This window comes from Pseudophryne corroboree, unplaced genomic scaffold (genome assembly GCF_028390025.1).
Source record: "Pseudophryne corroboree isolate aPseCor3 unplaced genomic scaffold, aPseCor3.hap2 scaffold_179, whole genome shotgun sequence".
NCBI classification, from domain to species: domain Eukaryota; kingdom Metazoa; phylum Chordata; class Amphibia; order Anura; family Myobatrachidae; genus Pseudophryne; species Pseudophryne corroboree.
Window position 1 is genome coordinate 1,104,052 of NW_026968428.1, and position 19,231 is coordinate 1,123,282.

A 19,231-nucleotide genomic window follows, 5' to 3' on the forward strand; every position below is an offset into this window, starting at 1 on the left:
TGGTCCCTAGGATCCCGTCCTGGATCCCAAACCATCGCCCCTCTAGGTGGTGAGAACTGTGCAGCCACCAATGGAGTGAGATTCTGGTCTTGGAAGACAGGATTATCCTCCGGTGCATGTGTAGGTGGGATCCGGACCACTTGTCCAACAGGTCCCACTGGAACACTCTGGCATGGAGCCTGCCAAACTGAATGGCCTCGTAGGCCGCAACCATCTTCCCCAGCAACCGAATGCATTGATGGATTAACACTCTTGCTGGTTTCAGAATTTGTTTGACCAGACTCTGGATCTCCAGAGCCATTCGACTAGAAGAAAACCTCTTCTGTGTCCAGTATCACTCCCAAAAACAACAACCGCGTCATTAGGACCAACTGCGATTTTGGCAAGTTTAGGAGCCAACCATGTTGTTAAAGAACTGTCAGGGAGAGTAGATGTTTTGCACCAACTGGTACCTGGATCTCGCCTTTATCAGGAGATCATCGAAGTACGGGATAATTGTGACTCCTTGCTTGCGAAGGAGAACCATCATTTCCGCCATCACCCTGGTGAAAATCCTCGGAGCCGTGGACAGACCAAACGGCAACGTCTGAAATTGGTAATGACAATCCTGAATTGCAAACCTCAGGTAGCTTGATGCAGTGGCTAAATGGGACCATGTAAGTAGGCATCCTTTATGTCTACCAAAACCATGAAATCTCCTTTATCCCCCGGACTGGAGATCACTACCCTGAGAGATTCCATCTTGAAATTGAATTTCTTTAGGTAGAAATTAAGGGATTTCAGATTTCAGATTGGTCTGACTGAGCCGTCCGGCTTCGGGACCACGAAGAGGCTTGAATAAAAACCTTCTCCCTGCTGACTAAGGCGGATTTGAACAATCGGTGAGGGGGAACTTCTTGAAACCCCAGTTTGTACCCTTGGGACACTATTTGTAAAACCCACGAGTCCAGGTCCGAATTAATCCAGAACTGACTGAAGAGTTTTAGACGTGCCCCCCAGTGGCGGAACTAGCGAGCAGTGGGCCCATGTGCGACAAAATGGCTTGGGCCCCCCCCCCCATCCCATCCCATCCAAGTCCACCCCCTCACCCCTGGAGAGGATCTGGTGAGGGGCGCCTGCTCAGGGAAGTGGATACCTAGCAACAGTGCCGTAACTAGACATTTTAGCAGTGTGTGCAAGAAACGGCATTGGAGCTCCACCCCTGCATGCAAAACAGGGGCAGTGCGCGCCGTAGGCGCGCGCAAAAATACATAGTGGCGTGGCTTCGTGGTTAAGGGGTGTGGCCACAAAATAATACCAATTCATAAACGGTGCACAGTAGTCTCCATTATTCAAATTACGCCGCACAGTAGCACCACTACACCAGGTAGAGACCCTTTTACAGCTTACGGCGGACAGATTCCTCTTTTTACACATTACAGCAGACAGCGTCCTCTTTTTACACATTACAGCAGACAACGTCCCCTTTTTACACATTACGGCAGACAGCATCCCCCTTTTTTACACAACGGCAGACAGCGTGCCCTTGTTACACATAGCGGCAGACAGCGTACATTTTTTTCACATAACGGCAGACAGCCTGCCCTTGTTAAACATAGCGGCAGACAGCGTACACTTTTTACACATAACGGCAGACAGCCTGCCCTTGTTAAACATAGCGGCAGACAGCGTACACTTTTTTCACATAACAGCAGTCAGCCTGCCCTTGTTACACATAATGGCAGACATCGTACACTTTTTACACATTACAGCAGACAGCTTGCCCTTGTTACACATTACAGCAGACAGCTTGCCCTTGTTACACATTATGGCAGACAGCGTGCCCTTGTTACACATTACGGCAGACAGCATCCCCCTTGTTACACATTACGGCAGGCAGATTCCCCCTTTTTACACATTGCGGCAAGCAGCTTCCCCCTTTTTACACATTGCGGCAGGCAGATTCCCCCTTTTTACACATTGCGGCAGGCAGTCCCCCTTTTTACACATAGCTGCAGGCAGATTCCCCCTTTTTACACATAGCGGCAGGCAGATTCCCCCTTTTTACACATTGCGGCAGGCAGTCCCCCTTTTAACACATAGCGGCAGGCAGATTCCCCCTTTTTACACATAGCGGCAGGCAGATTCCCCCTTTTTACACATAGCGGCAGGCAGTCCCAACAAAGAAAGAAAGAGATGAAAGAAAGAACGAAAGAAAGAACGAAAGAAAGAAAGAAAGAAAGAAAGAAAGAAAGAAAGAAAGAAAGAAAGAAAGAAAGAAAGAAAGAAAGAAAGAAAGAAAGAAAGAAAGAAAGAAGAATTATACTTACCCTCTCCGCTGGCTCAGGCTCCTCGTGCAGCTTGACGATTCCCGGGCAGTAGAGAAGGAGGAGGAGGGAGGTGGAGGAGGGAGCCGCAGCAGCGCTGTGTTATTGGTGGAGGCGCTGCTGCTGCTGCCCCTCTGCTTCACTATAGGCTGTTCTCGGAAGACAGCCTATAGTGAAGCAGAGGGGCAGCAACAGCAGCGCCTCCACCAGTAACAAAGCGCTGCTGCGGCTCCTTCCTTCACCTCCCTCCTCCTCCTCCTCCCCCCCGTGCCGCTGCTCCTCTCATCTCCAAGCGACCCTCCTCCCTCTTCGTGTGTTACAGAGGCGGCAGCGTGTCTGGTGCTGCGGCTGCTGCCCGTAGTGCCCTGGCCTGATCTGTTCGTTACGACGGGCGGGCGGCGGGAGTCGCAGGACGCAGACCCGACGGGAGCGCTGGTGTGCGGCTGCGGCATGATACAATGAGTCATTGTGACTCATTGTAATGCCGGCGGCTGTGGGCCCTTGAGTGCGGCGGGGCCCCAGTGCAATGCACTGCCTGCCCTGCCAGTAGTTCCGCCCCTGGTGCCCCCCACTGGTGTGGGCTCCTGCAAGAGAGCCCCAGCGTCATGCAGTGGATTTGGCAGAAGCAGAGGACGATCTCTGCTCCTGCGATCTTGAAGAGGCTACAGACCTCTTCCCTCTTTTCCTTCCTCTACCTGCAAAGAAAGGGGAATCTTAACTTCTTGTATATCTATTGGGCCGAAATGACTGCGTCAGATAATGATGCGTCTTCATCCGTTGAGAGGGAACATAGGGCAAGAAGGCTGACTTACCTGCGGGAGCTGCCGAGATCAAATTAACTAGGCCGTCGCCAAACAAGGCTTTACCTTCATAGGGAAGAGACTCCCTTTCTTCTTGGAGTCAGCATCAGCATTCCCTTGGTGAATCCACAATGCCCTCCTATCCGAGACTGCCATGAAATTGGCCCGTGAGCACTTGTGCCCGGTGTAGGATTTTTAAATATGTGTAGTTTACTGTATGCAAGGGTTTAAAACCTTTTAGGAACTGAGATCTAAGGTGTATTACATGTAGTTTAAAAAAAAACAAAAAAGGTTTATTTTATGGCAGTAGTTTCCAAACTGGGGTTCTTGCACTGGTAGCATAGTTTGGTGGTCCAGGACCAATTAAAATTATTTATACTTTATTAAATTGGCAAAACCATTCCCTCACAACATAACTGAACCTGAGGATGACATGCAATAAACACAATTTACTTAATTTTATATTTTTTTCTGAATTTCTCAATAAAAAAAACGTTGGCCTAGGGGTGCCGTGAAACAAATTTTGATACTATTTATTTATATAGTGCTCTTTCTCCAACAGGACTCAAGGCGCTTGAGATATGGCTTCTGGAACTGAACACAAGATTCTAAATGTGGCTGTACCAAGGACCTATACAGTGGCATTACAGGTTGAGTATCCCTTATCCAAAATGCTTGGGACCAGAGGAATTTTGGATATCGGATTTTTCTGTATTTTGAAATAATTGCATACCATAACGAGATATTATGGTGATGGGACCTAAATCTAAGCACAGAATGCATTTATGTTTCATATATACCATATACACACAGCCTGAAGGTCATTTTAGCCAATATTTTTTATAACTTTGTGCATTAAACAAAGTGTGTGTACATTCACAGAATTCATTTATGTGTCATATACACCTTATACACACAGTCTGAAGTTCATTTAATACAATAAGGTTTCACTATCTCAGTCTCACTCAAAAAAGTCCGTATTTCGGAATATTCCGTATTTCGGAATATTTGGATATGGGATACTCAACCTGTATTACTTTTTTCTGCTACTGGTTCTTTAACCTATGCAAACAAGCATCTGACTTGCCTTTCCTATTGCTTTGTTACATTGCTCACCTGAAATAGTAATACTTAGATAGCTTTCCTCTTGCCATTATAATGCCCTTAATATTATAGTTAGCCTTTGTATTTTTGAGACGTGTATGATTTTGCATTTTTTGGCATTAAATGTTGCCATGTTCTTGACCATTCCTCTAGTCCAGGGGCGGAACTGCCAGAGACAACGGAGTCAGTTGCCGCCGGGCTCCAGCCCTAAAGGGGCTTCCTCCATTGCCCTCCGGCTGTTACGTGCCCTTCCTACTAAATAGACAAAGGCGCTACCAGCAGGGTCTCGCAGTTTGTACATTCCATGCCGTAACACCCTTCTTTCCACCTTTTTCAAGACCCAGCCCAGCAGCCTCGCCGCTGCCACCACCACTAGCTGCAGCACTGCCAGCGGTGGGGTGCCCCTGCTTCTTCTCACACCACAGATAGCTGGGCAGCACTGCAACTGCCTGCCTGATTGCTCCACCCCCTTCCGGCTCCCAAGCACCTCTGCTGCCCAGTGATCCAGGAGCCTGCTGCTAGGAAGAAGTGGCCGAGCTTCAGCAAGCGAGTCTGGACACTGGCGGAGGAAGCCATGATAACCAGATAATGGGGAGTGGAGAGCCAGTTCCAAGGTAATACTTTATACAGCTGGTTGAGATCCTGGTCGGTGGATATGGATTCCAAGAAAACCCTGGAGGTGCTTCCTTTCAAGGGAGACACTCTCTTTGGAGAAGACCTCAATAAGATTGTAGCTGATCTGGCTACTGCTAAAACAGCTTGCCTACCTCGTATGACTCCTACCACGCAGAAGGCTAAAAGTACTTTCCCTTGGCCCTTTCATCCTCAAGGTAAAGCGTACCCAAGGTCAGGCATACCCAAAGCAAGCTCATGCTTCCAGACCTGCCAAGCCCAGACTGAAGCAAGCCTGGGCTGCCCATCAGCCTGCTTCCAAAACGGACAAGCCTGCCGCATGACGGTGCAGGCCACCCTCTGGGGGATCCCAGGGTGGGGGGCCCGACTTCTAGGTTTGGCATAATTCTAAGCTAGAGAATTCTGTTTGGAGCTCACCTTGTACTTTGTGAAGAAATAGTCAGCATTGTGGCTGAGCAGATACATGTAGTGTGTGGCTGCAAACTGCATGGATCTGCTGCGTTGTAATGCTGATACTTTTTTTTTTTCAAAGTACCAATAGCTTCATATAATGTTCACAATTTTTATGCAGGATCAAATAGTTCAATTGGTAGGGTGTTTGATTAGAATTCAACAGGTTATAGGTTTGAATCCTGGGTATGGTAGTTTGAGATGTGTTATTTAATAAAGTATGTTGTTCTGACTGCCGGCATCCTATCACCTGGGATATCATACTAAATAAATGGAGTTGATCAATTTTTTTTTATTTTTTAAACTAGGGACAATTTCCAGATACTTTTCTTTATAACTGAGATTGCCCCCTGGAACTTCACATCAGTTGACAACTATGCATGAGTGGGCAGTGCTTGCTCTGGATCTGCCCACCCATTTATGTGCCGTCATAAAAGAAAGCACAACTGACAGTTATCCTGGGCGTACACTACACAATTATCTGTCAGGCTATCTATCCAGTCTGGATGGATGGAATGAAAATCTGGTAATGTATAGGAGCAAATCTCAATTAACCATTTGCTCCCAAACACTAGAAAAGTGGTCAAAAATGGTCATTACACAAATTGGTTAAACCCAAAATTTAACCAATTTGTTTAGGGGACCATTTTTGTCCATTTTCTAGTGTTTGAGAGTAAATCGTTGATGGTCATTTGCTCACATAGATAACCGGATTTCTATTCCAACCAGCCAGTGTTGGAGATATGGTCTGCCAGATTACATAATGCATACCAGAGCCATAACTAGACTTTTTGGTGCCCTGTGACAGAGAATTATATGCCCCCACCCACCCCATTTGTGCAATATGGACAAAAGGCGCATGCCTTGTGGGGAAGGGGCATAACAAGATTGGTCTCAGAGAAAGCACATGAGATATGAAGATATATCTAGTATACTTGACACTCAATGGTTTGTGGTATTGCCGGGGTGCCCTCCTTAAATGCATATACAGTCACACATGGCGTGTTTGTGCAAATGGCATATCAGCAGTCAGCACTAACTGGTGACATGCCATTTGTACAAGTAAGCCATGTGTGACTAATATACAGGTTGAGTATCCCTTATCCAAAATGCTTGGGACCAGAGGTATTTTGGATATGGGATTTTTCCGTATTTTGGAATAATTGCATACCATAATGAGATATCATGGTGATGGGACCTAAATCTAAGCACAGAATGCATTTATGTTACATATACACCTCATACACACAGCATGAAGGTAATTTTAGCCAATATTTTTTATAACTTTGTGCATTAAACAAAGTGTGTCTACATTCACACAATTCATTTATGTTTCATATACACCTTATATACACAGCCTGAAGGTCATTTAATACAATATTATTAATAACTTTGTGTATTAAACAAAGTTTGTGTACATTGAGCCATCAAAAAACAAAGGTTTCACTATCTCACTCTCACTCAAAAAAGTCCGTATTTCGGAATATTCCGTATTTCGGAATATTTGGATATGGGATACTCAACCTGTATAAACATACTTTATTAAATAACACCTCAAACTATCATACCCAGGATTCAAACCTATAACCTGTTGAATTCTAATCAAACACCCGACCCATTGAGCTACTTGATCCTGCATCTATTCTAACCTCCAAAAACAGATTCAGTTGCATTTTCCAGCGTGTTTTGTTTGCGCCTTTGCAAATGTCTTACATCGACAAACTTATTTAGTACTATTTTGCAAATAGGGTTACATTGTCGCAACATTGTGTTCCCTAATTGCTTGATTTTTTAAATGCAACAATTGATAAAGACACCTGATAATTGCTCTGTGGAGTCTTATTTTGTGTCTACTTCTTATCTACATTTAATTCCCTACCTCTAATCAAGGCATTTTTAAATGCTGGGGGCTGCCAGGACGTGAGGCCTACCTAGACTTTAGATCTGAATTTGAATGTACTTGTGAACTAACTTAATTTCCTACTTCTAAATTCATTCCTAAATTCACTACTTACATTAATCCTGTAGTTGGGCATTTTGAGCCTTCAATTGTGGGCATTGTTTTGTGTCCAGACCAGCAGCTGGTGGTGTGCATTTGCTGGAAAGGCATCGAAGACCTCCGATATGCTGCATCTCCTGATGTGTGTCTCCCTCAAGTGGCTGTCAGCAAATGCATGCTAGACACCCCATTCCAAGCTGATTGTGACATCACGGAACATGCATCATAGAACAGGCATGCTAGAATATGGGTCTTCAACCTGCGACCCTCCAGCTGCTGTGGAACTACATATCCCAGCATGCCCAGCCTCAGTTTTAGCATACCTTAATAGCAAAACTGTGGCAGGGCATGCTGGGATGTGTAGTTTCACAGCAGCTGGAGGGCCACAGGATGAAGACCCATGTGCTAGAGCCAAGCCGCAGGTACATTGAATGCTAGCAAGCTGAATGTTTAAATCCTTTTTCTTCCGCAGCATTCCAATGCGGAAGATTCCATGGAACCAGAGATTATTCCATTGAGAAGGACATGCTGCCTGGATGACTGCACTGTGCAAATTAAATCACGGAGCCAGTTGGCTTGTGGGTGGCTCTGGTGACTGGGTGGTTGGGTGGGCGGTGTGTCGGAGGTGGAGCACATGCAAATGAATGTGTATCATCCAGCTAGTGAGAGTGAAAACTCATGCAGGAGTGTGCCTGCTTGTCAGTGGGTTATGCACCTTGCCAGGCGTCAAATCTACATGGAGCAGCTGGAGGGGACAAGAGCAGGTTTGCAAAATATAGATAGTAGAGCATATATGCTGGCGCATTCTTCATGATTGTGTCAGCTTATGTTTTGGTGCACTGCACTTTCCTTCACTAAGTTTTAGCCATTTTGGTTAAACGCAAGTGTAGTTGCTTCTCGCCCTTTTGGCTGTGATCTTGTATCGTGGTTGAAGAGTCTGCTGGAGGGATTGTTTTCTTCATTGGCGAGAGACTGAAGATATTCCAGGATGGAAGGCTTGGGAACACTATCCGTTTTTCAGTTGTGGAAGAGTTGAAAGACCGGATTGGACTACATTCTATAGTAAAGTCTTTGTATTTATTAATCCTCCCTTTATATGTGTCTGTCTTTCAATAAAGCTTCGGGCTTGTGATTCCCTCACCCTCTTACACTCCACACCCATAGCCTTATTAACTGTTGTATTATTGTATTGTTTAAATGTATAGTGCAGTTCATGATTTATAGTGTAGGCTGGCCTGTGCTGTAGTTCTTGAACTGTACTATACCGACAGCATTTGTATTGTGTTTTGGCTGTGCTGCAACACGGTACTTATGTGTGTAATGTTTATGTATGTTTTTTTGCTTCTTTATGTCAATAAAGACTGCTTTTTCAATCCAATATCTGAAAACAATCAATGTTTATCTTTGATGGCAATAGAAGTGGTATGATATTTGCTGCTTTTGAAAGGCAATATCTGATATGTCCCCTATCTGGAAACCATATATTAAATGGCTTTTCAGAAAAGGGAGATGGGAGAAGAGCTTTCAGTACTTGTAGGACCGATGCACATTTCCTATTCTAGCCTCCAAAAACAGATTCAGTTGCATTTTCCAGCGTGTTTTGGATGCGCCTTTGCAAATGTCTTACATCGACAAACTTATTTAGTACTATTTTGCAAATAGGGTTACATTGTTGCAACATTGTGTTCCCTAATTGCTTGATTTTTTAAATGCAACAATTGATAAAGACACCTGATAACTGCTCTGTGGAGTTTTATTTTGTGTCTACTTCTTATCTACATTTAATTCTCTACCTCTAATCAAGGCATTTTTAAATGCTGGGGGCTGCCAGGACGTGAGGCCTACCTAGACTTTAGATCTGAATTTGAATGTACTTGTGAACTAACTTAATTTCCTACTTCTAAATTCATTCCTAAATTCACTACTTACATGAATCCTGTAGTTGGGCATTTTGGGACTTCGATTGTGGGCATTGTTTTGTGTCCAGACCAGCAGCAGGTGGTGTGCATTTGCTGGAAAGGCATCGAAGACCTCCGATATGCTGCATCTCCTGATGTGTGTCTCCCTCAAGTGGCTGTCAGCAAATGCCTGCTAGATACCCCATTCCAAGCAGATTGTGACATCACGGTACATGCATCATAGAACAGGCATGCTAGAACATGGGTCTTCAACCTGCGACCCTCCAGCTGCTGTGGAACTACACATCCCAGCATGCCCTGCCTCAGTTTTAGCATACCTTAATAGCAAAACTGTGGCAGGGCATGCTGGGATGTGTAGTTTCACAGCAGCTGGAGGGCCACAGGATGAAGACCCATGTGCTAGAGCCAAGCCGCAGGTACATTGACAAGCTGAATGTTTAAATCCTTTGTGTTCCGCAGCATTCCAATGCGGAAGATTCCATGGAACCAGAGATTATTCCATTGAGAAGGACATGCTGCCTGGATGACTGCACTGTGCAAATTAAATCACGGAGCCAGTTGGCTTGTGGGTGGCTCTGGTGACTGGGTGGTTGGGTGGGCGGTGTGTCGGAGGTGGAGCACATGCAAATGAATGTGTATCATCCAGCTAGTGAGAGTGAAAACTCATGCAGGAGTGTGCCTGCTTGTCAGTGGGTTATGCACCTTGCAAGGCGTCAAATCTACATGGAGCAGCTGGAGGGGTCAAGAGCAGGTTTGCAAAATATAGATAGAAGAGCATATATGCTGGCGCATTCTCCATGATTGTGTCAGCTTATGTTTTGGTGCACTGCACTTTCCTTCACTAAGTTTTAGCCATTTTGGTTAAACGCAAGTGTAGTTGCTTCTCGCCCTTTTGGCTGTGATCTTGTATCGTGGTTGAAGAGTCTGCTGGAGGGATTGTTTTCTTCATTGGCGAGAGACTGAAGATATTCCAGGATGGAAGGCTTGGGAACACTATCCGTTTTTCAGTTGTGGAAGAGTTGAAAGACCGGATTGGACTACATTCTATAGTAAAGTCTTTGTATTTATTAATCCTCCCTTTATATGTGTCTGTCTTTCAATAAAGCTTCGGGCTTGTGATTCCCTCACCCTCTTACACTCCACACCCATAGCCTTATTAACTGTTGTATTATTGTATTGTTTAAATGTATAGTGCAGTTCATGATTTATAGTGTAGGCTGGCCTGTGCTGTAGTTCTTGAACTGTACTATACCGACAGCATTTGTATTGTGTTTTGGCTGTGCTGCAACACGGTACTTATGTGTGTAATGTTTATGTGTGTTTTTTTGCTTCTTTATGTCAATAAAGACTGCTTTTTCAATCCAATATCTGAAAACAATCAATGTTTATCTTTGATGGCAATAGAAGTGGTATGATATTTGCTGCTTTTGAAAGGCAATATCTGATATGTCCCCTATCTGGGAACCATATATTAAATGGCTTTTCAGAAAAGGGAGATGGGAGAAGAGCTTTCAGTACTTGTAGGACCGATGCACATTTCCTATTCTAGCCTCCAAAAACAGATTCAGTTGCATTTTCCAGCGTGTTTTGGATGCGCCTTTGCAAATGTCTTACATCGACAAACTTATTTAGTACTATTTTGCAAATAGGGTTACATTGTTGCAACATTGTGTTCCCTAATTGCTTGATTTTTTAAATGCAACAATTGATAAAGACACCTGATAACTGCTCTGTGGAGTCTTATTTTGTGTCTACTTCTTATCTACATTTAATTTTCTACCTCTAATCAAGGCATTTTTAAATGCTGGGGGCTGCCAGGACGTGAGGCCTACCTAGACTTTAGATCTGAATTTGAATGTACTTGTGAACTAACTTAATTTCCTACTTCTAAATTCATTCCTAAATTCACTACTTACATGAATCCTGTAGTTGGGCATTTTGGGACTTCGATTGTGGGCATTGTTTTGTGTCCAGACCAGCAGCAGGTGGTGTGCATTTGCTGGAAAGGCATCGAAGACCTCCGATATGCTGCATCTCCTGATGTGTGTCTCCCTCAAGTGTCTGTCAGCAAATGCCTGCTAGACACCCCATTCCAAGCTGATTGTGACATTACGGTACATGCATCATAGAACAGGCATGCTAGAACATGGGTCTTCAACCTGCGACCCTCCAGCTGCTGTGGAACTACACATCCCAGCATGCCCTGCCTCAGTTTTAGCATACCTTAATAGCAAAACTGTGGCAGGGCATGCTGGGATGTGTAGTTTCACAGCAGCTGGAGGGCCACAGGATGAAGACCCATGTGCTAGAGCCAAGCCGCAGGTACATTGAATGCTAGCAAGCTGAATATTTAAATCCTTTTTGTTCCGCAGCATTCCAATGTGGAAGATTCCATGGAACCAGAGATCCTTCCATTGAGAAGGACATGCTGCCTGGATGACTACACTGTGCAAATTAAATCACGGAGCCAGTTGGTTTGTGGGTGGCTCTGGTGACTGGGTGGTTGGGTGGGTGGTGTGTCGGAGGTGAAGCACATGCAAATGATTGTGTATCATCCAGCTAGTGAGAGAGAAAACTCATGCAGGAGTGTGCCTGCTTGTCAGTGGGTTATGCACCTTGCCAGATGTAAAATCTACATAGAGCAGCTGGAGGGGAAAAGAGCAGGTTTGCAAAATACAGATAGAAGAGCATATATGCTGGCACATTCTCCATGATTGTGTCAGCTTATGTTTTGGTGCACTGCACTTTCCTCCACTAAGTTTTAGCTATTTTTTTTAAACGCAAGTGTAGTTGCTTCTCGCCCTTTTGGCTGCGATCTTGTATCGTGGTTGAAGAGTCTGCTGGAGGGATTGTTTTCTTCATTGGCGAGAGACTGAAGATATTCCAGGATACAAGGCTTGGGAACACTATCCGTTTTTAAGTTGTGGAAGAGTTGAAAGACCGGATTGTACTACATTCTATAGTAAAGGATATCTTTGTATTTATTAATCCTCCCTTTATATGTGTCTGTCTTTCAATAAAGCTTCGGGCTTGTGATTCCCTCACCCTCTTACATTCCACACCCATAGCCTTATTAACTGTTGTATTATTGTATTGTTTAAATGTATAGTGCAGTTCATGATTTATAGTGTAGGCTGGCCTGTGCTGTAGTTCTTGAACTGTACTATACCGACAGCATTTGTATTGTGTTTTATCTGTGCTGCAACACAGTACTTATGTGTGTAATGTTTATGTATGTTTTTTTGCTTCTTTATGTCAATAAAGACTGCTTTTTCAATCCAATATCTGAAAACAATCAATTTTTATCTTTGATGGCAATAGAAGTGGTATGATATTTGCTGCTTTTGAAAGGCAATATCTGATATGTCCCCTATCTGGGAACCATATATTAAATGGCTTTTCAGAAAAGGGAGATGGTAGAAGAGCTTTCAGTACTTGTAGGACCGATGCACATTTCCTATTCTAGCCTCCAAAAACAGATTCAGTTGCATTTTCCAGCGTGTTTTGGATGCGCCTTTGCAAATGTCTTACATCGACAAACTTATTTAGTACTATTTTGCAAATAGGGTTACATTGTTGCAACATTGTGTTCCCTAATTGCTTGATTTTTTAAATGCAACAATTGATAAAGACACCTGATAACTGCTCTGTGGAGTCTTATTTTGTGTCTACTTTTTATCTACATTTAATTCTCTACCTCTAATCAAGGCATTTTTAAGTGCTGGGGGCTGCCAGGACGTGAGGCCTACCTAGACTTTAGATCTGAATTTGAATGTACTTGTGAACTAACTTAATTTCCTACTTCTAAATTCATTCCTAAATTCACTACTTACATGAATCCAGTAGTTGGGCATTTTGGGACTTCGATTGTGGGTATTGTTTTGTGTCCAGACCAGCAGCAGGTGGTGTGCATTTGCTGGAAAGGCATCGAAGACCTCCGATATGCTGCATCTCCTGATGTGTGTCTCCCTCAAGTGTCTGTCAGAAAATGCCTGCTAGGCACCCCATTCCAAGCTGATTGTGACATCACGGTACATGCATCATAGAACAGGCATGCTAGAACATGGGTCTTCAACCTGTGACCCTCCAGCTGCTGTGGAACTACACATGCCAGCATGCCCTGCCTCAGTTTTAGCATACCTTAATAGCAAAATTGTGGCAGGGCATGCTGGGATGTGTAGTTTCACAGCAGCTGGAGGGCCACAGGATGAAGACCCATGTGCTAGAGCCAAGCCGCAGGTACATTGAATGCTAGCAAGCTGAATATTTAAATCCTTTTTGTTCCGCAGCATTCCAATGTGGAAGATTCCATGGAACCAGAGATCCTTCCATTGAGAAGGGCATGCTGCCTGGATGACTACACTGTGCAAATTAAATCACGTAGCCAGTTGGCTTGTGGGTGGCTCTGGTCACTGGGTGGTTGGGTGGGTGGTGTGTCGGAGGTGGAGCACATGCAAATGATTGTGTATCATCCAGCTAGTGAGAGAGAAAACTCATGCAGGAGTGTGTTTGCTTGTCATTGGGTTATGCACCTTTCCAGACGTCAAATCTACATGGAGCAGCTGGAGAGGACAAGAGCAGGTTTGCAAAATATAGACAGAAGAGCTCTCCAGCCTAGTTTGCTGTCTGTTTCCACTTCTCTTTTCTTGAGCCGCTCCCTTCTATGCCCTTGCGCACTATCCTGACTTCTCCCGTCTGCTTACTTTGTGCCTTCCAATGCACAATGCAAACTGCAGGTAGTGCTGCAGGGCCCACACCCTTTTTCTTGCCTTACAGAGCAGCTCTGGAGCTGTTACAGTGCCCAGCTGCTGCAAGAAATCAGCTTGAATGCTTCAGGGGCTGGGGCATAGCCAACATGAGCCCCACACCGAAGGAGGGTGGAGGTGTTTAATGCGAACTAGGGGTCATCCAAGCGCCGCAAAAGGCCGCCATGCCCTGCACGCCCCTTTTCTCTTTTCATATGCAGACGAGGGTTAAAGCCAACTTTGACCCACTGCTTGGATGGCATTACCATATGCAAATCCATCTGCTGCAGGCCTTCCCCCAGGAATGCTTGCACTAGTTGTTGCATTTGGTTTGTTATTTGGGGGTGCTTCAGTATTAGGCAGCCTTCTGCCCTCCCATGTTCATCTGAAAATATGTGTTCTCCCTGCAGTTGTTGTCCTCAGATGAGAGTTCCCTTGTGCTGCCTCAGTTGAATCTCCTTTACTTGACAGAGATGTGCCTGAGCAGCGGCCCTCTCCAGCCCTATCCCAAATCATACTTATCTTGCATAGGAGATTCCATGGTCATTAAGATTGTTCTCCCAGGGTGAGGTTCATTCATTGCATTCTGGGTATGCTGACCCCTGTGATTTCCCCAAATGTGGGAAACTTGACTGCATGATTTGTAGTAGTGGGGGACTGTGTTTGTGCTTTCCTCTGGTCAGCTCTGGTAAAAGTCAGATTTCTTTGTCTCATTTCTTCCTCTAGTCTTATTCTTCTTTTGAGAGTTCCCTTGTGCTGCCTCAGTTGGATCTCCTTCACTTGACAGGGGGGTGCTTGAGCAGCGATCCTCCCCAGCTCTAGCCCAACTCCTACTTACCTGCCAGGTGAGATACTATGATCATGAAGGTGCTTCTCCCAGGGCAAGGCTCACCCATTGCACTCTGGGTGTGCTGCTCCTGCGATTTCCCCAAATGTGGGACATTTGACTGCATAATTTGTGTTTCCCCTGGTCGGCTCTCGTATAATTCAGATCTCTTCGTCTCAGGTCTCTTTCCAGCCTAGTTTGCTGTCTGTTTCCACTTCTCTTTTCTTGAGCCGCTCCCTTCTATGCCCTTGCGCACTATCCTGACTACTCCCATCTGCTTACTTTGTGCCTTGAAACGCACAATGCGAACTACAGGTAGTGCTGCAGGGCCCACACCCTTTTACTTGCCTTACAGAGCAGCTCTGGAGCTGTTACAGTGCCCAGCTACTGCAAGAAATCAGCTTGAATGCTTCAGGGGCTGGGGCATAGCCAACATGAGCCCCACACCGAAGGAGGGTGGAGGTGTTTAATGCGAACTAGGGGTCATCCAAGCGCCACAAAAGGCCGCCATGCCCTGCATGCCCCTTTTCTCTTTTCATATGCAGACGAGGGTTGAAGCCAACTTTGACCCACTGCTTGGATGACATCACCATATGCAAATCCATCTGCTGCAGGCCTTCCCCCAGGAATGCTTGCACTAGTTGTTGCATTTGGTTTGTTGTTTGGGGGTGCTTCAGTATTAGGCAGCCTTCTGCCCTCCCATGTTCATCTGAAAATATGTGTTCTCCCTGCAGTTGTTGTCCCCAGATGAGAGTTCCCTTGTGCTGCCTCAGTTGAATCTTCTTTACTTGACAGAGATGTGCCTGAGCAGCGGCCCTCCCCAGCCCTATCCCAAATCATACTTATTTTGCATAGGAGATACCACGGTCATGAAGATTGTTCTCCCAGGGTGAGGTTCATTCATTGCATTCTGGGTATGCTGACCCCTTTGATTTCCCCAAATGTGGGAAACTTGACTGTATTATTTGTGGTAGTGGGGGACTGTGTTTGTGCTTTCCTCTGGTCAGCTCTGGTAAAAGTCAGATTTCTTTGTCTCAGATCTTCCTCTAGCCTTGTTCTTCTTTCGAGAGTTCCCTTGTGCTGCCTCAGTTGGATCTCCTTCACTTGACAGGGGGGTGCCCGAGCAGCGACCCTCCCCAGCTCTAGCCCAACTCCTACTTACCTGCCAGGTGAGATACTATGATCATGTAGGTGCTTCTCCCAGGGCAAGGCTCACCCATTGCACTCTGGGTGTGCTGCCCCTGTGATTTCCCCAAATGTGGGAAACTTGACTGCATAATTTGTGTTTCCCCTGGTCGGCTCTCGTATAATTCAGATCTCTTTGTCTCAGGTCTCTCTCCAGCCTAGTTTGCTGTCTGTTTCCACTTCTCTTTTCTTGAGCCGCTCCCTTCTATGCCCTTGCACACTATTCTGACCTCTCCTGTCTGCTTACTTTGTGCCTTCCAACGCACAATGCAAACTACAGGTAGTGCTGCAGGGCCCACACCCTTTTACATGCTTTACAGAGCAGCTCTGGAGCTGTTACAGTGCCCAGCTGCTGCAAGAAATCAGCTTGAATGCTTCAGGGGCTGGGGCATAGCCAACATGAGCCCCACACCGAAGGAGGGTGGAGATGTTTAATGCGAATTAGGGGTCATCCAAGCGCCGCAAAAGGCCGCCATGCCCTGCACATCCCTTTTTTCTTTTCATATGCAGACGAGGGTTGAAGCCAACTTTGACCCACTGCTTGGATGACATCACCATATGCAAATCCATCTGCTGCAGGCCTTCCCCAGGAATGCTTGCACTAGTTGTTGCATTTGGTTTGTTGTTTGGGGGTGCTTCAGTATTAGGCAGCCTTCTGCCCTCCCATGTTCATCTGAAAATATGTGTTCTCCCTGCAGTTGTTGTCCCCAGATGAGAGTTCCCTTGTGCTGCCTCAGTTGAATCTTCTTTACTTGACAGAGATGTGCCTGAGCAGCGGCCCTCCCCAGCCCTATCCCAAATCATACTTATTTTGCATAGGAGATACCATGGTCATGAAGATTGTTCTCCCAGGGTGAGGTTCATTCATTGCATTCTGGGTATGCTGACCCCTGTGATTTCCCCAAATGTGGGAAACTTGACTGTATTATTTGTGGTAGTGGGGGACTGTGTTTGTGCTTTCCTCTGGTCAGCTCTGGTAAAAGTCAGATTTCTTTGTCTCAGATCTTCCTCTAGCCTTGTTCTTCTTTCGAGAGTTCCCTTGTGCTGCCTCAGTTGGATCTCCTTCACTTGACAGGGGGGTGCCCGAGCAGCGACCCTCCCCAGCTCTAGCCCAACTCCTACTTACCTGCCAGGTGAGATACTATGATCATGTAGGTGCTTCTCCCAGGGCAAGGCTCACCCATTGCACTCTGGGTGTGCTGCCCCTGTGATTTCCCCAAATGTGGGAAACTTGACTGCATAATTTGTGTTTCCCCTGGTCGGCTCTCGTATAATTCAGATCTCTTTGTCTCAGGTCTCTCTCCAGCCTAGTTTGCTGTCTGTTTCCACTTCTCTTTTCTTGAGCCGCTCCCTTCTATGCCCTTGCACACTATTCTGACCTCTCCTGTCTGCTTACTTTGTGCCTTCCAACGCACAATGCAAACTACAGGTAGTGCTGCAGGGCCCACACCCTTTTACATGCTTTACAGAGCAGCTCTGGAGCTGTTACAGTGCCCAGCTGCTGCAAGAAATCAGCTTGAATGCTTCAGGGGCTGGGGCATAGCCAACATGAGCCCCACACCGAAGGAGGGTGGAGATGTTTAATGCGAATTAGGGGTCATCCAAGCGCCGCAAAAGGCCGCCATGCCCTGCACATCCCTTTTTTCTTTTCATATGCAGACGAGGGTTGAAGCCAACTTTGACCCACTGCTTGGATGACATCACCATATGCAAATCCATCTGCTGCAGGCCTTCCCCAGGAATGCTTGCACTAGTTGTTGCATTTGGTTTGTTGTTTGGGGGTGCTTCAGTATTAGGCAGCCTTCTGCCCTCCCATGTTCATCTGAAAATATGTGTTCTCCCTGCAGTTGTTGTCCCCAGATGAGAGTTCCCTTGTGCTGCCTCAGTTGAATCGCCTTTACTTGACAGAGATGTGCCTGAGTAGCGGCCCTCCCCAGCTCTATCCCAAATCAAACTTATTTTGCATAGGAGATACCATGGTCATGAAGATTATTCTTCCAGGGTGAGGTCCATTCATTGCATTCTGGGTATGCTGACCCCTGTGATTTCCCCAAATGTGGGAAACTGGACAGCATTATTTGTGGTAGTGAGGGACTGTGTTTGTGCTTTCCTCTGGTCAGCTCTGGTAAAAGTCAGATTTCTTTGTCTCAGATCTTCCTCTAGCCTTGTTCTTCTTTCGAGAGTTCCCTTGTGCTGCCTCAGTTGGATCTCCTTCACTTGACAGGGGGGTGCCCGAGCAGCGACCCTCCCCAGCTCTAGCCCAGCTCCTACTTACCTGCCAGGTGAGATACTATGATCATGAAGGTGCTTCTCCCAGGCAAGGCTCACCCATTGCACTCTGGGTGTGCTACTCCTGCGGTTTCCCAAATGTTGGACACTTGACTGCATAATTTGTGTTTCACCTGGTCGGCTCTCGTATAATTCAGATCTCTTTGTCTCAGGTCTCTCTCCAGCCTAGTTTGCAGTCTGTTTCCACTACTCTTTTCTTGAGTTGCTCCCTTCTATGCCCTTGCGCACTATCATGACTTCTCCCGTCTGCTTACTTTGTGCCTTCCAACGCACAATGCAAACTACAGGTAGTGCTGCAGGGCCCACACCCTTTTTCTTGCCTTACAGAGCAGCTCTGGAGCTGTTACAGTGCCCAGCTGCTGCAAGAAATCAGCTTGAATGCTTCAGGGGCTGGGGCATAGCCATCATGAGCCCCACACCGAAGGAGGGTGGAGGTGTTTAATGCGAACTAGGGGTCATCCAAGCACCGCAAAAGGCCGCCATGCCCTGCATGCCAATTTTCTCTTTTCATATGCAGACGAGGGTTGAAGCCAACTTTGACCCACTGCTTGGATGACATCACCATATGCAAATCCATCTGCTGCAGGCCTTCCCCAGGAATGCTTGTACTAGTTGTTGCATTTGGTTTGTTGTTTGGGGGTGCTTCCATATTAGGCAGCGTTCTGCCCTACCATGTTCATCTGAAAATATGTGTACCTCCTGCAGTTGTTGTCCCCAGATGAGAGTTCCCTTGTGCTGCCTCAGTTGAATCTCCTTTACTTGACAAAGATGTGCCTGAGCAGCGGCCCTCTCCAGCCCTATCCCAAATCATACTTATTTTGCATAGGAGATACCATGGTCATGAAGATTGTTCTCCCAGGGTGAGGTTCATTCATTGCATTCTGGGTATGCTGACCCCTGTTATTTCCCCAAATGTGGTAAACTTGACAGCATTATTTGTGGTAGTGGGGGACTGTGTTTGTGCTTTCCTCTGGT

The 19,231-nt window shown here is 46.0% G+C and overlaps 9 non-coding genes across 9 annotated transcripts; all 9 read left to right on the forward strand.

Moving 5' to 3' along the window:
* Positions 1 to 14,470: 14,470 nt before the first annotated feature.
* LOC135002528 (U1 spliceosomal RNA) lies at positions 14,471 to 14,634 on the forward strand. The gene has a single exon (XR_010203719.1). It is a non-coding gene; the product is annotated as a U1 spliceosomal RNA (small nuclear RNA).
* A 152-nt stretch (positions 14,635 to 14,786) lies between these two features.
* On the forward strand, positions 14,787 to 14,949 carry LOC135002684 (U1 spliceosomal RNA). Its single transcript, XR_010203868.1, has one exon. It is a non-coding gene; the product is annotated as a U1 spliceosomal RNA (small nuclear RNA).
* Positions 14,950 to 15,620: 671 nt separating this feature from the next.
* Positions 15,621 to 15,784, forward strand: LOC135002562 (U1 spliceosomal RNA). Its single transcript, XR_010203752.1, has one exon. It is a non-coding gene; the product is annotated as a U1 spliceosomal RNA (small nuclear RNA).
* Positions 15,785 to 15,936: 152 nt separating this feature from the next.
* Positions 15,937 to 16,099, forward strand: LOC135002704 (U1 spliceosomal RNA). The gene has a single exon (XR_010203886.1). It is a non-coding gene; the product is annotated as a U1 spliceosomal RNA (small nuclear RNA).
* Positions 16,100 to 16,769: 670 nt separating this feature from the next.
* LOC135002455 (U1 spliceosomal RNA) lies at positions 16,770 to 16,933 on the forward strand. The gene has a single exon (XR_010203648.1). It is a non-coding gene; the product is annotated as a U1 spliceosomal RNA (small nuclear RNA).
* Positions 16,934 to 17,085: 152 nt separating this feature from the next.
* LOC135002705 (U1 spliceosomal RNA) lies at positions 17,086 to 17,248 on the forward strand. Its single transcript, XR_010203887.1, has one exon. It is a non-coding gene; the product is annotated as a U1 spliceosomal RNA (small nuclear RNA).
* Positions 17,249 to 17,918: 670 nt separating this feature from the next.
* On the forward strand, positions 17,919 to 18,082 carry LOC135002603 (U1 spliceosomal RNA). The gene has a single exon (XR_010203791.1). It is a non-coding gene; the product is annotated as a U1 spliceosomal RNA (small nuclear RNA).
* A 152-nt stretch (positions 18,083 to 18,234) lies between these two features.
* On the forward strand, positions 18,235 to 18,395 carry LOC135002806 (U1 spliceosomal RNA). Its single transcript, XR_010203976.1, has one exon. It is a non-coding gene; the product is annotated as a U1 spliceosomal RNA (small nuclear RNA).
* Positions 18,396 to 19,065: 670 nt separating this feature from the next.
* LOC135002543 (U1 spliceosomal RNA) lies at positions 19,066 to 19,229 on the forward strand. Its single transcript, XR_010203733.1, has one exon. It is a non-coding gene; the product is annotated as a U1 spliceosomal RNA (small nuclear RNA).
* Positions 19,230 to 19,231: the final 2 nt, after the last annotated feature.